General features: G+C 44.0%; 1 protein-coding gene across 3 annotated transcripts in view; it reads left to right on the plus strand.

The window, feature by feature from the left end:
- ADIPOQ (adiponectin, C1Q and collagen domain containing) overlaps positions 1-20,274 on the plus strand; it is a gene marked incomplete at its 5' end in the record, with an annotated part of 79,728 nt that overhangs the window by 6,637 nt on the left and 52,817 nt on the right. The window contains 2 exons of one of the 3 annotated variants that reach the window (XM_084640218.1): positions 15,226-15,325; positions 17,484-17,579. The exons of 1 other annotated variant lie outside the window; for it this stretch is intronic. Of the gene's footprint in view, positions 1-15,225; positions 15,326-17,483; positions 17,580-20,274 lie in introns of those variants that run through there. One more of the 3 variants, XM_084640220.1, reaches the window with a different exon arrangement.

Genomic DNA, 20,274 nt, shown 5'->3' on the forward strand with positions numbered 1-20,274 from the left:
ACGCAGATGTAACCATGGGGATGTTGTCATCAGCCAGGTCCAGCTTCCCATACAGAGAGCACCAGCAGCCCTTTAAACGGCCAAAAGCACACTCCACACTCATTCTGCACTGACTCAGTCTGTTGTTGAACCACTCCTCGCTGCTGTCGAGGCTCCCTGTGTAGGGTTTCATGAGCCACGGCATTAAAGGGAAGCGGGGTCTCCAAGGATCACAATGGGCTCTTCGACTTCCCCTATGGTGATCTTCTGGTCTGGGAAAAAAGTCCCAGCTTGCAGCTTCCTGAACAGGCCAGTGTTCCAAAAGATGCGTGCTTCATGCACCTTTCCAGACCAGCCTGCATTAAAGTCAATGAAACTCCCACGGTGATCCACAAGCACCTGGAGAACCATCGAGAAATACCCCTTCCACTTAACGTACTCGGAGGCTAGGTGGGCTGGTGCCAGAATTGGAATATGTGTCCCATCTTTCCCCCTTCCACAGTTAGGAAACCCATTTGTGCAAAGCCAGCCACAATGTCATGCACATTACCCAGAGTCGCGGTTCTTCTGAGCAGGATGTGATTAATGGCCCTGCAAACTTGCATCAACACGATTCCAGCTGTCGACTTTCCCACTCCAAACTAGTTAGTGACCGATCGGTAGCTGTCTGGAGTTGCCAGTTTCCAGATTGCAATAGCCACCCGCTTCTCCACCAGCAGGCCAGCTCTCAATCTCGTGTCCTTGCGGCACAGGGTCGGGGCGAGCTCATTACACAGTCCCATGAAAGTGGCTTTTCTCATCCAAAAGTTCTGCAGCCACTGCTCGTCATCCCAGACTTGCATGATGATGTGATTCCCATCACTCAGTGCTTGTTTTCCGAGCCCAAAAGCGGCAGTCCACGGTGATGAGCATGTCCGTGAATGCCACAAGCAATCTCTTGCCGTATGCGTGATGTGAATCGACATCATCCTCGGACTCCTCACTGTCAGTTTGTAGCTTAAGGAATAACTTGACTGCAAAACGTGACGTGCTGGCGAGACCCATCAGCATATTCCTCAGCACTTCATTCCCACAGAACGGGGGGAAGACAGAGCGCATAGTACAAAAAGTGTTGAAAGATGGCGCCAAATGTGGATGGAAGCACAGGGATTGCTGGGATGTGAAGCGATGCGTCATGGGGGGTTGGGACAGGACCCGAATGCCCCGCACCCAGTGACCCCTTCCCACAAGCCACAGCGCCAGAATGGGAAGAGGTGCTCTGTGGAATAGCTGCCCATAATGCACCGCTGCCAATGCCACTGCAAGTGCCGCAAATGGGGCCACACCAGTGCGCTTGCAGCTGACAGTGTGGACACACTGCAGTACTTTCCCTACTGCGCTCTCCGAGGGCTGGTTTAACTCACAGCGTTCTACAGCTGCAAGTGTAGCCATGCCCTAAAATGCAGCTCCCACCAGTGTAACTCGCCCACTACACCAACTCCATCTCCCCTAAAGGCATAGCACTTAAGTCAATGTGTTGCCAATTCTCATGATTTATTCATGAGTCCCATGAGAATTATTGTTTTGCTTAAAGCCCCAACTCCTGGACTCAAGTGGATATATGAGGATTTCAACCTTCATTCTTAAAGAAAAAGTAAGTTTCTAGCCCTCATGGCTGTGGAGAAAACTTCAAAATGAGACCCCAATGCACCCTAAAAACTCAAAAAGCAGATGGCAAATAAAAAAGAACCCCAAATGTATTATTTTTACATCATAATCTCATGATTTTAAAGCCAAACTCATGATTTTTGGAGAGCCTGATTCATGCTTTCTGAACATTTGAGGTTGGTAATACTGTGTTTGCAGTTCTTGCATTGGTCTGACAATGCTTTTCACCCATAGTTTTTGCAGAATCCTCAATCAGCCACATTAAAACGAGACTCCATCATCAACAGTAGATCTATGCTTAACAATAGATGCATTCATGCCAACAACACTCAGGTGCCTCTGACAAAAAGATCACACCCCTCCCTACCTTCTTTCTGATATTGCACTAGAAAGTCATATGACCTGCTTCTATTCCACTATCCAAGACCTTCACTAAGGCCATGTCTACACTAATAAGCTTACAGCAGCTGAGCTATACAGATACAGCTGTGCCACTGTAAGATTGCTCATGTAGCCGTCTATGCTGACAGGAAAGAGCTTTCCTGTTAACACAATAAAACCACCTAAATGATCGGTGGTAGCTATATCAGTGGGAGAGTGTCTCCTGCCAGCATAGCACTGTGCACAAGAGCACTTATGCCTGCAAAATTTATGTTGCTCAGGGGTGTATTTTTTCACACCCCTGAGCAACAAAAGTTTTGCCAACATAGGGGGTAGTGTAGACATGGCCTGCCATTGTCCCTGCCAGCAGACATGGTTAGTAGAACTGGAATTTAAATATGAAGAGCCAGGCCATTCTACTTACTCTTCCAGCAATAAACTTAATTATTCCCTTGCAAGTATGTACTACAGTAGGGTCTTTCTCGATGATAATGAGGGCATTTAGGGTGTCTATTGTTGTACAAAAGTTTCTCCCTTCTCTCCCATAACAACACTCTTGGATCAATCCATAAAGCCCCCACTCCTGTCCTCCACAGGAAGACTTTTTGGAAAAGACTCTGCACCTTTTCCCTAGTGCAAGTGACCTTGTGTATATGACAAAAATACAACCATGTCAGGGAAACTGGTTACAGCACAGTTGTCCTCTAACTTGATTACAACATGATTCTATTTTGAAGTGTATTGTAGACCTTAACAGTATTTTGTAATCAGGCTGCAGCCAAATAACTTTCCTTGGCTTGTTGGCTTACTGTGGACAGCCCCTTTTCGGGAGCTTTTCTGGCTCCCCTCTCTGCCAGTCGTGCTGGATGTTTTGGCTGATGTTAGAACTGATGGTGCACTTTGTGGCAGAAGCTGTGCGAGAAGGGTGTACAACAGGCAACCAAGAGCAAAATATAGCCCATATATAGCATCATAAAGTGTGGCTCATGCTACTCTTTCTTCAGAAGCGGAGAGAGAGAAAAAAGCTACTCAACTGCAGGTTTTTACTGCTCGGAATCACACTTCATATCTCTTCCTCTATCAAGGTTGATACAAGCACAAGTAAATATGATTATCTGTATAAATATATTTTGTAAACTATATATAAATTATCCTCCAAACAAGCTGCTAATGGAGCAACTGTTGTCACAAAAATGTCAACTCTGGAACCCAAGAGATCCTTGGCACATGACCAAAATAATGCCCTCACTCAGGCCTGTGCAATTCTTTGGAAATCTGATTTTGCTGGGGACAGCATTTGACTTGCTCTATAGCATGGGTCACCTCTATTAGAGAAGTGCTAGAAAAGAGGTACAGAACCTATGACATCCCACTGCCAAAAGTGAAGGGGAAGCATTAACAACCAATCAGAACCTAAAAAATGGGATGATTGAAAGGCTGAGTTTGTGCAGTTCTTCTGACAGAAGTGCTTTTGCTTGTGCCTAACTGTGTTGCAGATCCACTAGGAAAGGATCGAGGTCAGAATGAGATCCTTAACTGAGTATTTTTCCAAACTTTTTTGTGCTTAAAACTCTGTGTTTTAGTAGCTCTGAGCCATAGCCTTCCTCCCATGAAAAGAGATGAGATATGACACACAGTTAATAGATGGCTCTGCACAATTTCGATGTTCATTAGCTCTAGTCTCTCCTATGGCATCACTCACCATGCTCCACCAATGATGCCAGCCTCAATAATGCAGTTGCCTGTTTCTTCCACAATTATACCATGCATTTCCACTCGCCCGTACATGGAACGCTCTCCCATCTCCAGTCCACCACTACCTTTTCATCTTTCAAATTCCCCTCCTTCTATGCTGCCCAAAGAAAATGACACAATAGTTACAAGTTTTAAAAAAAGTCTTGAAAAAGCTTTCATGGGTAAAAAACCCACTTCTTCAGATGCATGGAGATGTCCTACTTCTGACAGCAGAAATCTGTGCACGGGGTTTGTAGATGCGTCTATGGGTAGCCAGAATAAAAGCAAGTATGCATATTGATTTTGCGGAGTTAATTTGTGTATATTTTGTTGGTTTAGGGGAAAAGTTCTGAACTATGATGTTGCCTCTTAGCAGGGTCACATGGTGTAGGGCAAAGCTACCTAAGCACACAATTCATTATAAATTTATATTTCCTGTTCGTGGTTTTAGTAAGCAATTAAAAACAAGATATTTTGCAGGTTGCAGTAGCAGTAACTGATAGATAGTAACCTGATGTCACTCTGGTGCTGAATTATTCACATTATACACTCAGCAACCTAAGAGGATTACATTATCTCTGATTGCAGTTACAGATAACACCGCCTGAAGGGGAGGCAGGAGAAACCGATCTATTTACAAAATCTGTGTCAGTGAGTTGCAGTATACTGGAGAAGAGTAAAGGCTTCCCTGAAAGCACTGACTTCCAGGAGCCAGACTATGCAAAGAATCATAAAGAAGTAGAAAGAGTCAAATGTCCAGAGTTAAATGAAAAGAATGTAACAGCCCCTGGACTTTTGATCCTTAATGAAACTAGATCTTTACTTTGGTAAGGACTGCAGGATTAGCTCCAAATAAAACAAACCCAGAGGTCAGACTAGAGGGGATTAGATGCTCCATAATCTGGTTTCTCACTTCTGGGATGTGTTTACACTAGGAAACATCTTTCAGCAATGGAGAGTTGCAACAGTGCTACCACTGGTGTGTAGTATACTGGCTGGAGGCATTTTTTAAATCCATGTCCTTTAACCCCACTCAGAGCCCAATCTACACTTTGTGCATATGCTGTCAGTACCATCAGCAAAGCTCCATTGTTGCTGAGGAAATAACATATGTGTCATTTTCTAACATGGACATAGCCCAGGAGTCCTGAGTTCAAGTCCTGCCATTGCTCTGAAATGAAAATAGGTAAGATGGTCTCACCTTAGGTTTTGAGAACTTCTTTCCACATCACAAGGACGTTGCCCAATTGTCTATTTTTACTCAGAGCAAAGTACTGGCACAGAAGAGGGATGTTGCAAGTCAGGCAACGTGTGTATGGGGAATCTCGCACAACTTTTTTCTATACTATGTTTTTGTCTACCCAAAAATATCAATTCCTCACCCTTAGGCACCACATTCACCTTTTAACAGAGAGAGAGAGTGAAAGTGTGTGTTGGATTTTGATTGAATAAGGGGTTTGTCTGGTATGGTTTCTGCCAGCAGGATCGTAGCTGCATTATATATATGGCGTAAAGCTAACCTTCCCAGTCACATGCAAGTACCAAAACATATAAAATATGGGGAAGAGAGAGGTGTTTATTGTTAAATATACTTTTAACTCAGTGACAATCAATGCCCATGATATTGTTTAGACTAGACAGGAACCAATATCTTTTAAGGGTTAACAGAACCTTGGCCTTTTGGGTGCTTTTCTATCCCTTCTTGTTAGCTAATTAGGATAGAAAATGTCCAATTAGCCTTTTATAATTAAGCAAACAAGTTGTGACAGGCCATGCATTTCTGGGAGGTTAGAAAATACATTACAGTAGAAAACGAGCAGTTAAAGTTACTTCAGTCAATTGAGATTAAGATCCCAGCTAATATTAGTACAAAATCTACTTTGTTCTCAGAACCAGTTAAAACATGTCAGTGTTACAATGTGACAGGACCAACCCATGTTTTAATCATGTTCCCAAATAAGGCTCTAGTCCTGCAAAGTAAAAAGGATGTATCACAATTCTGGAACATAGTTTGGTCTCATCTATAGTGCAAGACCTAACCATATGAGGGGAATACTCTGAGGAAGTGGTTCTCAAACTAGGGCCACCTAGTACTAATACTGTTTTGTATTAACGTGCCCCCGTTTGTGATGGGGAGGGAGGAATGAAGGGGTTGATGTGAGTCAGCATGAGTTAGATGGCACTAGAGCATGATGGTATATGCAAAGAGTCATTGTGGTGTAGGAGCATAATTATTGTATTCATTCCTAACCTGGTACTGTTCATTTCTCCTAACTACAGTATCCAGTATACAGTATTCAGGGAAAGCTCCTCGCGGGCCAGGCCCATTTGTTTACCTGCCACGTCCGCAGGTTCTGCCAATCACAGCTCCCACTGTGGGAGGCCAATGGGGGCTGCGGGAAGTGGCGCGGGCCGAGGGATGTGCTGGCCGCCCTTCTCGCAGCCGCCATTGGCCTGGAGCGGCGAACCGCGGCCAGTGGGAGCTGCGATCGGCCAAACCTGCAGACAAGGCAGGTAAACAAACTGTCCCACCCCGCCAGGGGCTTTCCCTGAACAAGCAGCGGCCCTAGTTTGAGAACCACTTCTCTAAGGTAAGATCTCCTTCCACAGTAGATGTTACAGTGCAGGTGGGATCTTAGACTAATTTGCCAGAAATACACTGCCTGAAGGGTTGCAATGCTACAACCGTAGGATTACCTCCACCCCAAGGAAGCTTTATTTGCTCAGTGGCAGCCAGGATATTTAGTCACAGCCAGGATAAGTCACAAAAATTTCACTGGGATAGAGAGTACAGGACCTTTAAAGCCAGCAAGTCTGCAAAACTGGTAGGTGTCTCTTCACTGCGCAGATGACAAGAGCAGTCTCTCCTCAAGACAGGTCATTAAGACAGGAAGAGGGGATCACAACTATCCCACATGGGGTTTGTTTAAATGGAGGTAGCAGGCAACCATAACATGACCGAAACTTTAAACACTTGGGATGGAGGTTATAAATCCACGGATTCCCAACTGAGCCAGAACAGCTGGCAGGTATAATGTATAAGAGGCAAAGCAGCCACACTTGTCAAAGGGTTATATACTGTAGTTAGGAGAAATGAACAGTACCAGGTTAGGAATGAATACAATAATTATGCTCCTACACCACAATGACTCTTTGCATATACCATCATGCTCTAGTGCCATCTAACTCATGCTGACTCACATCAACCCCTTCATTCCTCCCTCCCCATCACAAACGGGGGCACGTTAATACAAAACAGTCCCGAAGCATCTCCAGTTCTCTAGAAGTTTTGCCATTTCTTTCATCAAAGTCCTGTTTCTGAGCTAGAAACCTTAGACAGCTTTTATGGTTGAACTTTATTTTTGCCCCCACAACTAGACTGAGGTGACAGCATTCTTTCTTTTTATATTTGTTTTAGATTAGAATTAGAATTAGAAATTAGAAAGTCAACACAACCTGTAACCAAAAATGGTTTCAAAAGCTATAACTTTAAGAATCCATAAGGCAAAGTCAAACAAGCCAAGGCAATCAAAACATTCTGAATAGCAAATACAATAGTAAACCAACTTTATTTCACATGAGAAAGTATGGTCAGAGCACTGCACACATCCAGATTTTGAGCCTAAGCAAAAAAAAAAAAAACAGTTAAGTTTTGTGTACACAAGGAAATAGAATGGTTGAGTAAAAATGGTTTTATCCTATTTCAGAAAGGCGGAATCAAGTTGCAGGTATGTTTGCTGAAGCTGTATTGGAAGTGATTTAGCCTGGTGTACAGTTGCACTTAAAGTATTTGAAATATTCCCAAAATAATTGCAAGGTTTAAGCAGATGGGGTACCTGAGCAGCACCGTGGTACTCATGGTACACATATAACCATCCTGTGCTCACCCTTTGAAGCAAATGAATACATGAAGAGCAAAGAATACTACTCCATTATGCATGCCTTTGGGACACCACAACACATTCATGGATGTCTACATCAGATGAACAGGCAGGGTGTGTAATGCCAAGGTGTTCTGAAGGTCCAGCCTGTCTCAACTTGGGCAAGTTGGTACTTTGTCCCCCTCAATACAGTTATCAATGGGCTGACCTTTTCCACCGATTTTAGTTGACTCAGCATACCCTCTGCTGCCCTGGTTGACAAAGCATTATTCTGATTTACACTAACAGGACAAGAGGAAGTTCACTGCACACTGAGCAAGTGATGGATTGTGCCATTCATTGGCCAATGGAAAGAAAGATGGCACTGCTTACACACTCATTTAACACCATACATGTGATTGGGGCAGGTTGTGTGCTTCACAATATATATGAGGAGAAGGGGGAGTACTTGGGGAGGGAAGAGCTTGACAGCAATGATTCTTTGGGGTCTGCATACAGACAACCACCAAACATATCTCTTGCTGATACAGAATCTGTTACAGCAATGGCCATGAAGGATGCCTTGTGTGGTCACATTCTCAAGCTGCATGGGAATACACTGGTTAATGGATGTGTCTGGCACATGAGGGCTGGTGCCTAGAGATAAAATATGTTTATGCATGCATTAAAGAAACAAACATTCCTTTCACTTTAAACTTTATTGAGGCTAATCATGGAGAGACCAGCTGGTCTAATATAGTTCAAAGATCATAGGCAGTATGTTTTCTGTATTTATCTTTTGCATATCTTTTTATCTTATTCATTTGCATCTGAGGAAGTGAGCTGTAGCTCACGAAAGCTTATGCTCTAATAAATTGGTTAGTCTCTAAGGTGCCACAAGTACTCCTTTTCTTTTTGCGAATACAGACTAACACGGCTGTTACTCTGAAACCTGTATTTATCTTGTTAACTGTAGTTTATCAACCTGCACACTTAACAGGCCAGATCATTAGCTGGTGTAAAGCAGCACAGCTCAACTGCAAACAGTCAGTTGTCACCACATGAAGAGCTCATCTTATGTTTTTAAGTATATGCCAAAATGCCCAGATGTTGCAAGAGTTAACAGGGCTGTTGGAACTTTACATTTTATTTTCTTACTTTAAAACACCTGTTTGAGTTAAGCTTTTGTTTTAAAAAAAATTATCAGTTGAATAATATTGTGCAATACCATACCAGAAAAAATTGCAGAAATATCCAAAGACAGTAGGACCCATGGTTCTTCTGTCTGATGGAAAGACAGTGGTTTTGGGGAGGATTTTATTATTTGTTTCAGTAAGACATTAGCAATCTCCCAAATGCTCTTTTAGTATTCAATAGCTAGCAGTTCAAACTTTACATTTCCAACACACTTGACAAATTCTAATATTGAAATCATATGTAAGATAGTCAAGTAGCTGAAACTTCATTTGTAAATTGCAAACTGTGAAAGTTTAGAGACAGATTCTGCAACCCTTACTCCTATTGAGTAACTTATCCATGCAAGTGTTCCCATTGAGGTACTGCTAAGCATTACACAGTATCAGTAAATGAAGCAAAATATTGCCCTTAACATTTAGGATTCCCAAGGAAACAGTTTAAGAAATTAAGACTCATGTTTTACTAGAGCCTAATTAGAACTCAAACCTCAAGTACTTTACTTTTGTTCTAATTCTAGAATCTACCATTTGAGAGAGTCCTAAGTTTGGCCAAGTAAATTCTTCTGTCTCTGTCAGAGATGTTATCATTGGCACACAGAGGAATTAAATAGGAAGTGGACACTGATGTGGATCACCCTCAGTCTTTCCTATTGAAGTTGTTCCACTTTAATTAAATAATTGAATAATAAAATATGAATTGGGCCAGAGAGAGTGAAAATAACTGTATAGCCTAGTCGTTAGGGGACTTACCTGAGAGGTGGCTGGTCCCTGTTCACATTCCTTCCCCTCAGAAGGAAGGGGGGCTTGAACCAGAGATCTCTCATATCCAGAGTGAGTACCCTATCTACTAGGCTAACGGTTATAAGGGAGGTCCTCCCCCTCCCACCAACCCATTTTGTTTTGGGTCCCACATGCTAGTTAGGTGGTTGACTGCCTACCTTCCCCCAGTTCTTGGATTGCTAAACTGACATAGGCACCTCCCTGCACCCAGGCGCCCATCTCAGTGAGAGGGGCAGGACTTAGTACACCCTCTGGTCAAAAATCTCCTATTGGCTGGCTTTGTGGACCACATTTTAAGATTCCTGTCTCTTCCAATTCACTCTGTAGGAGCCTATGCAGCTAACTTAGGCTTTGTGGATTCTAGCAGTCTAAAAGTTTGGCACCTCAACACAACACCTAAGTCCCTTCATGGATCTGGGCCTCCGTTCCTGTTTAGCTTCCACTTGAAGCTAGGGAATGAGCAGACTTGTCTGGCCCAGTTCCAAATCTATGTGAACATTGCAAATTCAGGAGTAAACTTAAGTATTATTGGGCTTGTCTTCTATCATGCTTTCCCCTTGTGGCAGCGGGAGGAGCAGCCAAGCATTGGAGTTCTCTAACCACTCACAATAGCCAGAGCAGCACTGCATTACTGAGTTTCTCTCCTGCTGCAGGATTATGCCTCTTACTGTATTTTCATCTTAGAAGATGCCCATGTGCAGCTCCTATAAAAGATATGCATCTTTTAAAAAATCAGCTCTTGAGACTGATATTATACAGGAAACTCAGAAGGAACCTTTCCTTCCTCATGCTTCTGTGATAGATTCATCCATTATGCAACAGCTACATGTTGAGACTTATGATTGCTGTGCTTCTAGGAATGAAGTGTTTGTACAAAGTTGGAAAGAGGAGGTAGGGTATTAGATAACAGAGTCTTTCAACCATCCTGTGTCTCAACTAATCTGGTTCCATTAATGCCTTGGAAATTCAAGCTGCATTCACCTGACAGATGATTCAGTATTTCCCTTTGAGTCATCTGCATTTTAATTAATTGAACTAAAATCATAGAAATAAAATATTTTTTAAATACACAGGTTGTGTTTGTAGTGGGGCGAGCACCCTGCTCCGGAGAGAAAGGGGTTAAAACGAGCTTTAGGAAAGGTCTGCCCCGAGGAGCCAATCAGGCAAAGGCAGGTAGCAGCCAATCCAGGCCGGTAGGGCTGGTATAAAAAGGGCTGTGAGCTAGGTAGGAGACAGAGTCTCACTCCAGCCTTGGGGTGGGAAGGATGGGGTTGCTTGGGAGCACAGGGTACCTTCAATAGAGCAGTGCTGGGGAAGAGGCAGGCTGAGCTGGGGAGCCCAGGCCTGGCAACCTTCCAGACTGAGGCCTGACAGGAGGTACTGGGGCTGCAGGGAAAGGCAGCAGGTCCAACCCCGTAGCCAATGATGAGTGGCCACTTCAGACTGCAGTTTGCCCCTGAGGGATGGGGCTAGATGCAGACTGGCAGTGCGTCATTGAGGCGAGATGGGCTCAAGGGAGTGAGGTTCCCTGGTTGAGGGGCAACACCCTAAGGTAAGGGGCACCATAGTCCAGGAGGTATGTGGGGCCTACACAAGGTGGAAATAAAGGGACTGCAGAGGGGCAGGTAAGGGCAGGAAGAAACCAGCCAGAGGAGGGTGCTCCTGAGCTGGATAAGCTAATTCCTGGACTGACCAGCAGGAGGAGTCACGCTGGTGAGTCAGCAGCCTTGCTACAGTGCTGCTTACATTCTCATGCCAACGTATGGTTGTCATATCTAATGCACATTCTCATGTAAAAGTAAGGTCTGATACTCCGATACTGAGTACGTGCAGCTCCTACTGACTTTGAACAGACCACAATAGCTCTAAAAAGCAGGCCGTAAACCCACTGATTTTTTTAGCAGGGGAAGGGGCAAACAACTTTTGTTGTTGTATGGTTACTTTCTAGTCCCACAAATGATATTGAATGCACTCAAGGTAGAAAACAGAACTATTTGTCTTACTTTTCTGCCTTAGCAGCTGGCTCTAATGGAAGAATGTGTCAAGTGCTATTGACTAGTGTATGAAAGCAAAGTATGCTCTGTAGAGTGAGCACCAGGAGCACTTACTATAAAACACTGCACGACTACAAATACGATAATTACTTTTGAAACACATAGTACATTGGAAAAGCTTACAGCTGAGGCAAAAGATAAGAAATGTTTGTTGCTAAAGGAAAAGTGTGTAGGATTCTTGTGCTGGGATCCTGGATAAACAAATAAGTAAAGATAATTAAAAAGTTACCAACGGATAAATATATATTTAGGAATTTCTTGGCCAAATTCAATACTATTACATGGACTTCAGTGGAAGTTTGCCCGAGTAACAATGGAGTTGTCACTCAACAATGTGCTCAGGATTTGGATGTATACCCCATATACATAGTTTGCTTTAATTGAGTTATAAGGGTTCAAATAATAGAGCCCATGCATGCCTACTGCTCTTAAACAATAAGTGTCTGTTTCAAGTAACAATCTCTCAATGACCAGATTGCTCTGTGAACAGTGCTTAAGAAACCTGAGTAGAATTTTTCATTCCGTGTTCATAGGTTGATCTAAAAGGAATATGCAATGAGGCAGGGCTCCAAAGGAAAAGCAACAGGCCTTAACCAAAAGCAAACCAAACTGCCATATTGATAATTCTGTTAAATGAAATGGGCACACGGAGAGAGCTCCCTTTTATGGACACCCAGCCAGCTAGCCATAAAATCGCTCGTTAGTAGTTGTTCTCTACTTGCTTTACCTGTAAAGGGTTAAAAAGTCTCCTTGCATAGGTAAAAGGAAGGGAGTGGGCACCTGACCAAAAGAGCCAATGGGAAGGCTATAACTTTTTAAAATTGGGGGAAAAAACTTCCCCTTTTGTCTGTCTGTCTGTTCTCGGGAAGAAGGGACAGAGCAACGATACTGTAAGAGCTTGGGCCAGGTATGAAAAATCATCCAATCATACCTAGAAACTACCAATTTAAAACCCCAGATACTTAAGTAGATCAGGAAATGTCTAGGAAGACATGATTAGGTTTATCTCTATTTATTTCTTTATGGCTTATGGACTCCTCTGTGCTAACACCAAATGCTCTTGTTTGGCTTGTTTTTAATAAAATTTACCTTTTTCAAGAACAGGATTGGATTTTGTGTCCAAGAGATTTGTGCACATGTTTAATTAGCTGGTGGCAACAGCTGATTTCCTTTGTTTTCTTTCTCAGTTCTTCCCTGGAGTGGGGGTGAAAGGGCTTGAGGGTACCCCCAAAGGAAGAAATTCCCAAGTACGCCTTCTTGATTTCTCAAAGGGGTTTCTGCACATGGGTGGTGGCAGCATCTCCCATCCAAGGTCAGAGAAAAGCGGTAACTTTGGGAGTTTAATACAAGCCTGGAGTGGCCAATATTAATTTTTAGAATCCTTGCAGGCCCCTACCTTCTGCACTCCACGTGCCAGAGTGCGGAATCATCCTTGACAACAATATAGCCACAGCCTACCTTTCTGTCAGGGTAAGGCCCCCACACCTCGGTTTCCTTCTCTGGTAGGATAAACCACACATTCCAGGGTTTTAAGAGCCCCATAGTACAAGAGCTGCCCCCTTAGCAATCCTCCACCCAGTTCCTCACTCTGGGCCACCAGCTTCCCTCCAAAGCTCTGTGCACCTTCCCACTGAGTCACACCCTTGACAGAGGACTGTATCAGCCTTCTTCTCTCTCCAGGGTACAGCAGTAATACTCTGGCTCTTGTGTCTCTGTGGGTGATGCCCTTTCCTACACCAAGAATGAATCTTGGGTCTGCTGGCTCAACCAAAGCTAGAGTGAGTAGCAGACCTGCTGCAGTGACTGCCCCCAGCAGAAGGTGTTGCATTTACTGTTAGACCTACATGCCTGGCTAAGAACACAAACACATTAAACATCTAATAACAATGGTTACAATGAGTCTTGTGGGGGGGTTTGATGAGTGACTTCACTGTGTGGGTTCCTTTAAAAAGCTAAGTGAATGCAAACATAGGAATAAATTCAGCCATAAGATTGTTTATACCATATCTAGCACAACGAAGCCCCAATCCTGCTAAAACTCTGAGCATTACTCTTACACAAATGGTAAATAAAGAACAACCTCAAAGCTCTGGCCAAGGGTCCTTCCATAGTCTGCTGGCAGCATGGGTCTACCCCTTTAAGAGTTGCATGGACTTTGAGGTCAATTTAGGTCCAAAACACAAAGAAAGCTTTACAAAAATGAATAGTAACTGAAATGTTTTCAAGACATATATAATCTTTCAACTGAAACAGTTACTCTATAAAGGAGAAACTGCAGCATTGGCAACAAACATAGTGAAGCTTCCTACTTAAGTATAACAACAAGGAAGTGAGCCTGATTAGAAACTTGCTCCAAACCAATGTTGAAATTGACTAGTCAGTTTTCTTGATCTGAGTGGAGTGAAATGCACAAAGCACTGTCTTGGTTTTTCAAAAACAGCAATTTATGAAATGTTAAATAGCATTCTACAACTTTTTGTCTCAGAAACCTGAGGATACCTTGTGTGATGGGCATGGAAGCGTTCTAACCCTGACACACAATCTATTCATCCACCTCTACAGTACTAATGGTCACATTGAGAAATCTAATGATATTATTAATTGCCAGTTAAAACAAATGAGTCAACCCAGGCAAAGGGGAAAGTAGAATTTAGCAAAGCTAATCTAAGGTGTTACTATTCATGCAGGCCCTGAAGTCAATTCTGTATTTTGGATGTATGCATACTGATTAAAGCCTAAGCATAAAATCACATCTTTGCAAAGATGTAATGTCTGATTAATGCCAACAAATAGTTATTGTTCTGTTAAAAGAAAATAATTGTCTTTATGATATAAAAATTAGAGAGAATCCTCTTCAGTTCTAATTTTTCAACAATAGATGGTGCTAACTTCTACATTCATTACAATATTCCCAAATTAAATGGTCAGGGTAGTCTCTGTGTTGACTCTGTGCTTGTCAGAGAAATTATCAGTGCATCTAATAGTATGGTGGATTTTTGCAGGGCTTCATTCAGAAGACTAGGTGGCCTCAATAGATAAGGGTGCCATCAGTGATCAAATTGGTGCTCTTAATGAACCTCCCCAGATGAAGGCAGAGGAGGAAAGATAGGTGAGGCCTCTACAACATTCGTTTCCCTAGGATCCCATTAGCCCAGTACAGCTCCTTATGCTGTCTCGATGGAAAACTCCTTGTCTAGGCTTCAGAGTAGCAGCTGCGTTAGTCTGTATCCGCAAAAAGAAAAGGAGGACTTGTCTCTAAGGTGCCACTAACAAATTTATTTGAGCATAAGATTTCGTGAGCTACAGCTCATTTCGTCAGTCCTCCTTTTCTTCTTGTCTAGGCTATGATTCAACTTTGCATGAATTCCATGATAAGGCACTTTGAGGAGGAGAGAGAAGGGAGACCTGCACAACCCACAGATATGCCACTAACCATGCAAATATCATTAACACTGCCGTCTCCTCTACAGCCTCAGAGGAGCTCCACTGCAGCTTTCTAACAGAGTTCCATATTCCACTAAAGCTTCAGCGGCACCCTCTGATCTTCAGTTTTCTGGTCAGAGCCTCATCCTGGGGAACTGTCTCTGAGGGATTGTCACAGAGTGACTGGTCCCTTTTTAAGAGGGGGCAGGTCCAGTGCATGTGTGACTCATCAGCCACCTCTAACTGGATTTTCAGAGAGCACCTGAGCCAGGTAAGTGGAAGAGCACAGACTGGAAGGGCAAGGAAAAGGGCAGTTGAGAGGCTGGCAGGTGCCAACTGACAAGACAGGGAGATTAAAGAAGGTCTCGGGGAAAGCTGCAGAGAGCAGGACAGGCTGTTGCTGCAGGAATCAGGGCCTGCTGCAGAGCTAGTCTCCCAACCACCTAGTAAGCACAGCTGGCCTACAGCAGGCTGCCTGATGGACTGGGTGGGCCAGCAGACATGCTCTTAAGCCAGCAGCAGCTCACTGGCAGCTCAGTGCTCACTCCCACCTCTGAGACTAGGGCTGTGTTGCCTTGTTCCTGCTGCTCCTGCTTTGCACCCAGCCTTGCCTCAGCCCTGTCTCTGACTGAGACCCCATCTTCTCTGTTACCCTGGTGATTCAGCCTCTGGCCCTCTGCTCTTCTCTCTGGTTCCTGTCTTTACCTTTGACTCTTGGCTCTGATCGCCGATTACTGACATACAGCTTGACTCTTAGCTCTGGCTTCTGGCTGGTGCCTCTAGCTCTTACCATAGCCCCTGGTTTCTGATGTCTGCTGGAAAGAGGGAGAAATTGTCAGGAAGCCAGTGGACGGCTTACCCTGCTGACCTTTCTGGGCTGGAGAGCTGGTGTCAGGAAGCTGGAAAGGGCTGAAGGCTGGGAGATCAGGGGAGGGGCTGACTTTGCAAAGCCAGTGCTGAGAGGCTGAAAAGGGCTGATTTCATTGGACTATGTTTTGGGTAGAAGAGTCATGAGACTGGTTTTCCCCTACCCCGCACCAGTTGGATGGCCTGGAGAGTTCAGCCCTGGAACAAGGGCAGAAAGGAACTGGGAACCATGTGCTAATGGACTCAGGGAACAGGTGAACCAGAAGTGATGTCCCTGGAAAAGGGAGTAGAAAATTGCTGTGTCTTGCTCATATGTTCTAGAGTTTTAATTAAAAAAACCAACAATGCTATCCCTTTTTGGTAAAGTCCAGCATGGACCCAGGAGCATTCTGGTACAATTCTCACTCAGGAAATTCAATTATATTTTTGGGTGGACACTCCCTGGTCTCTCTCAATGATTTCCCCCTATTATCTGAGGGGTTCTCCCACCCCCCATAAAGTATTCTGGCTTTCAATGGCAGGGATTTAGCTGTAGGGCATGCCCAGAAGGCTGTGTGTGGGCTGGAAAGCTCATTTGCTTCACTTTTGCAGGATTTTAGTATTAAACGGATGCTTCTGTATGCCTCTCACTTGCTCCTTGCAGAATTTCATATGGAAGAGCCTGTGGACTGCTTAGAGACTCCACTTCTCAACAGGCCATGACTGGGGGGTGATGAGCTATAATTACACATTAGTTGGCTTATGTCCTAACAGTTTAACCTCAGGGCAATGAACAAATGTCCCCTTAGTGAGATTCCTGCTAGCTCAGAGGTAGCTGGTGAAGTTCCTACCTTTTCTGATGTGACGCAAGCTGTTACAGGCTTCTTGGACTGGGACAATCAAGGACAGCTTTTTGTAAAGAGCCACTAAATGTGTATCCATTTGCTTTTCCAAAACCAACGCTTGTGGATGTAAATGGACATTTGCACATGGAAATGGAATATCAGATGGATGGCATGTGACACAAGGCAGCTGGTCCTTTCCAGGAGATGGGTCTCAACCCCACTTGTGACATAGCCAATTCTCCTCCCCAGGAGGGGAAAATGAAGGTCGAGTGACACAATCAGGCCCCTGGGGGTAGATGAAGAAGAGACACCAGGTTTCTGAATCTGTTGGGGCTCACATTTCTTTTCTTCCCCAATTACTAGGCCTTTCTCCGTTCTGTGCAAGATACTCAATCCCAAGAAGCTTCTCCTTGTCTGTTACCTCAGCCAGCCTCTAACTGACTGAGCTACTCTGCCTCTCCCTCTTTGACTGTTTTTTCCTACTGCACTTTTGGCAGTTTCCTGCCTCAAGCCAACTATCTACTTTCCTGCTTCAGTTATCACAGAACCTTCAAGCTACAACATTCCTTCCTCTGCGTCTTTTAAAGGGATAGTACCCCCAAAATCCCACTTTCCTCACTACTGCCCCTCTTTGAAGCTCTTCGACTAACAAGGAACGTTAGCCCTATTGTCCCCTTCGACATGGCCACAAGTGTCTGGCTCAGAAAACATTCATCTGAGCTTATCCTCTTGTTTCAGACTCTGTACACTGGGGTCCTGGCTGCTCTGGATGAAATACTGATGAGGTTTACGGAGGCCCAGCCCACTCTAAAAGGGCTGCAGAGCATTTTCCAGGTATGATGGGAAGAGGAAATAGATGTTTTCCTTGGGCTGCTAAGGGAAGGTTTGAGCCTTCAGGCCAAATCCTGTTCTCGGGTGTTAAGTGCAATGAGGTAGAAATTCAGAGCAAGAAAATTGACCTCAGAGGATCGTACTGTGGATTAGATACAATGGCAGAAGTGACTCTGGCTATAGAGGCAAAAGGATTTTGCCACCAGTGAGCATTGTGGTTCTTGGTCTGTGCCGCATACTTCTTTGATATCCACTAACCTTTAAACAGGAGATAAACCTGCTCATGACCTGTCAATTATTGATCCCAAAAGTAAATAAGAGATGATTACCAGATTTCTTATTTCTCATGGTATTACCATAGTGCCTAGCAGCCCTGGTAATTGACGAAGACCACATAATTGTAGGTGCTACACAAAAACAGGACAGTACAGACAGAGGCACTGGGTCTCCATCACTCCTGATAGAGAGAAGCTGCATAAAGCAACCCAGCAAGATCCTACCAACAGCTCTGCAGCTCATGCTCCAGTACCAGCACCTGCCCCTGCATCTGCAGTATCTTCTGCTGCTGCACCAAGGCAGCCTGGTCTGATGGCACAGATGGCTACAACAGCTGCAGGAGTAGCAGTAGGCTCAGCTGTAGGACACACACTAGGTCTTGCCATGACAGGAGGATTTGGTGGAGGAAGTGGCTCTGAAGCTGCAAGGCCTGACATTACTTACCAGGAGCCTCAAGCAGCCCAGGCTGCATATTAGCAGCAGTCCCAGTATCCGCCCTGCCAGTACGAAATGAAGCAGTTTTTGGAGCACAAGTGTTGGCGGCAAACAAGGGCCAATCTGTTTTTTAAAGAGAGGGTGATTCTGTTCAGTGTTGCATCCCAGCTCTGCTCCAGGAAGTGGAGCCCAGGTTTTGCACATTCCCCTCCCACCTGGTCCCAGGGTTGGGGCAGTAGGCAGCTGTGCAGTACCCATTCACTGCTGTGTACCAGGACCCAAGGCCCAGCTAGCTTAATATGTGTACACTAGTGCAAACGCAGGGCCTTTAAGTTCACACCTGCAGCATCCACACAGAGGAGTTACAGCACAGCACTTTGTGCACAAAGCTGTTCACACCCTCATAATGTTGTACCAATAAAATAAAAACCAGCAGGATCTTATTAAAGGGAAAAAGGCAAAATACCACATTTATTGTGAATACAGAAAGAATCATAGTAGGCAGTTAGTTATAGCTATAACATTCCATTCAATCTCATATTTATTCTCACATTCATTCATACAAACACACACACACACACACACAGGTTCTGCAAGGTTGTTATCATAGTTACCAGCCTTAGAGTTGCTCATGCCAAGCCACTGGCCAGGTGGCCTGGACATGAGGAGGGAGCAGGGCCTTGTCAGATGCTCATCTGATGCTCCTGGAAGTTGGTTTTCAGAATCAGACCCCAAAGTTCTCACTTTTTAGAGTCTATTTTTATAGGAATTTCTTCCTATGCCAGTCTATGGGAATTGCTTCATCATGCTGTTGCTGAATCAATCAGCAGATAGCACATTCCTGACGGCTCCAAGATGTTATCTTGTTCTTTGGTTCTCCCATCCTTGAGGCTGTTGGGTGGATTCCAGTCTGCCCTCCGGGGGGCGGGGGGTCCTCTGGTTATTTCCACTTGACGCCTTCTTCAGCCGATGGACACTGGATTCTTAGGCTGGCACCTCCCTGATCATTCAGTTATTATCCACACCAAGCATCCATCTACATACATCCTCTATCTCTATTTTAATCACAATTGTTAATACAACAAAAGGGCGGGGAGTCTCTGGGTGCTGTTTCTGTTGTTAGAGTATTGCTTTGAGTCTCTCTCTCTGTGAATTGCTTTGAGAACAGACTCTGTCTTAGAATGTACTAACACAATTAGCAGCTTGCAAGTTTCACACATAGAGGGAGAGGAAGAGTACCAAAAACCAAGAGACCTCTTAATTAGTAATACCCTGGAATTTAAACTCTGGGGAATCAAACTCATTTGTGATTTTAATACAGAACTTCTTTAATATGATCCAACATAATCCCCCTTTTGACACTAAGATTTATAATCGTCAGTGTCACTTTCTATGTAGCCTATTCAAGAGAAAGTACTGTGAGGCAATTTGAGTTTGTGATTCCAATTCATGCCACATACATGATCCTAGTGATGTATCTTTACTACAAGGTTCTGGGGCAACAGGCAAGGTGAGGCACACCCACTTTTGAGGAGTCCATTCGGTACACCCTCTAGTGTCCAATAGCTTCCCTCCCTCCCCAGCCCACTGGCTCAAGGTCCAGGGTAGCCAGAAGGATCCCATGTGTAATATGGGGAGTGGGTTAACCTTCAATACCTTTGCCTCCAGGGACTGTTGGTGTGCAATTTTGACAACAATTTCTCCCATTAAGAAGCCTGGTTTACAATACTGGAAACATATTGCATCCATTCATATTGATAAGTGTCAAACAATGATCTCTTTCTTTTTTAACAAATGCATCAAACCCTTAATATTTCCCAATATGACCCAGAACATTTTGTGTTCCAAAGTAGCTAGTGCAAGTATCTGCATTTCAGTGCATCCCATAGCTATGGCTGTGTAGTTTCCTATTTCTAATATTTTTTTTTCTTATGGATAAGCCATGTGGTAGTATTAAGCCATTACTAAAGATTCCATTGGCCTTTTA

The sequence above is a fragment of the Lepidochelys olivacea genome (genome assembly GCF_965140295.1).
Source record: "Lepidochelys olivacea isolate rLepOli2 genome assembly, chromosome: 9".
Classification (NCBI taxonomy): domain Eukaryota; kingdom Metazoa; phylum Chordata; order Testudines; family Cheloniidae; genus Lepidochelys; species Lepidochelys olivacea.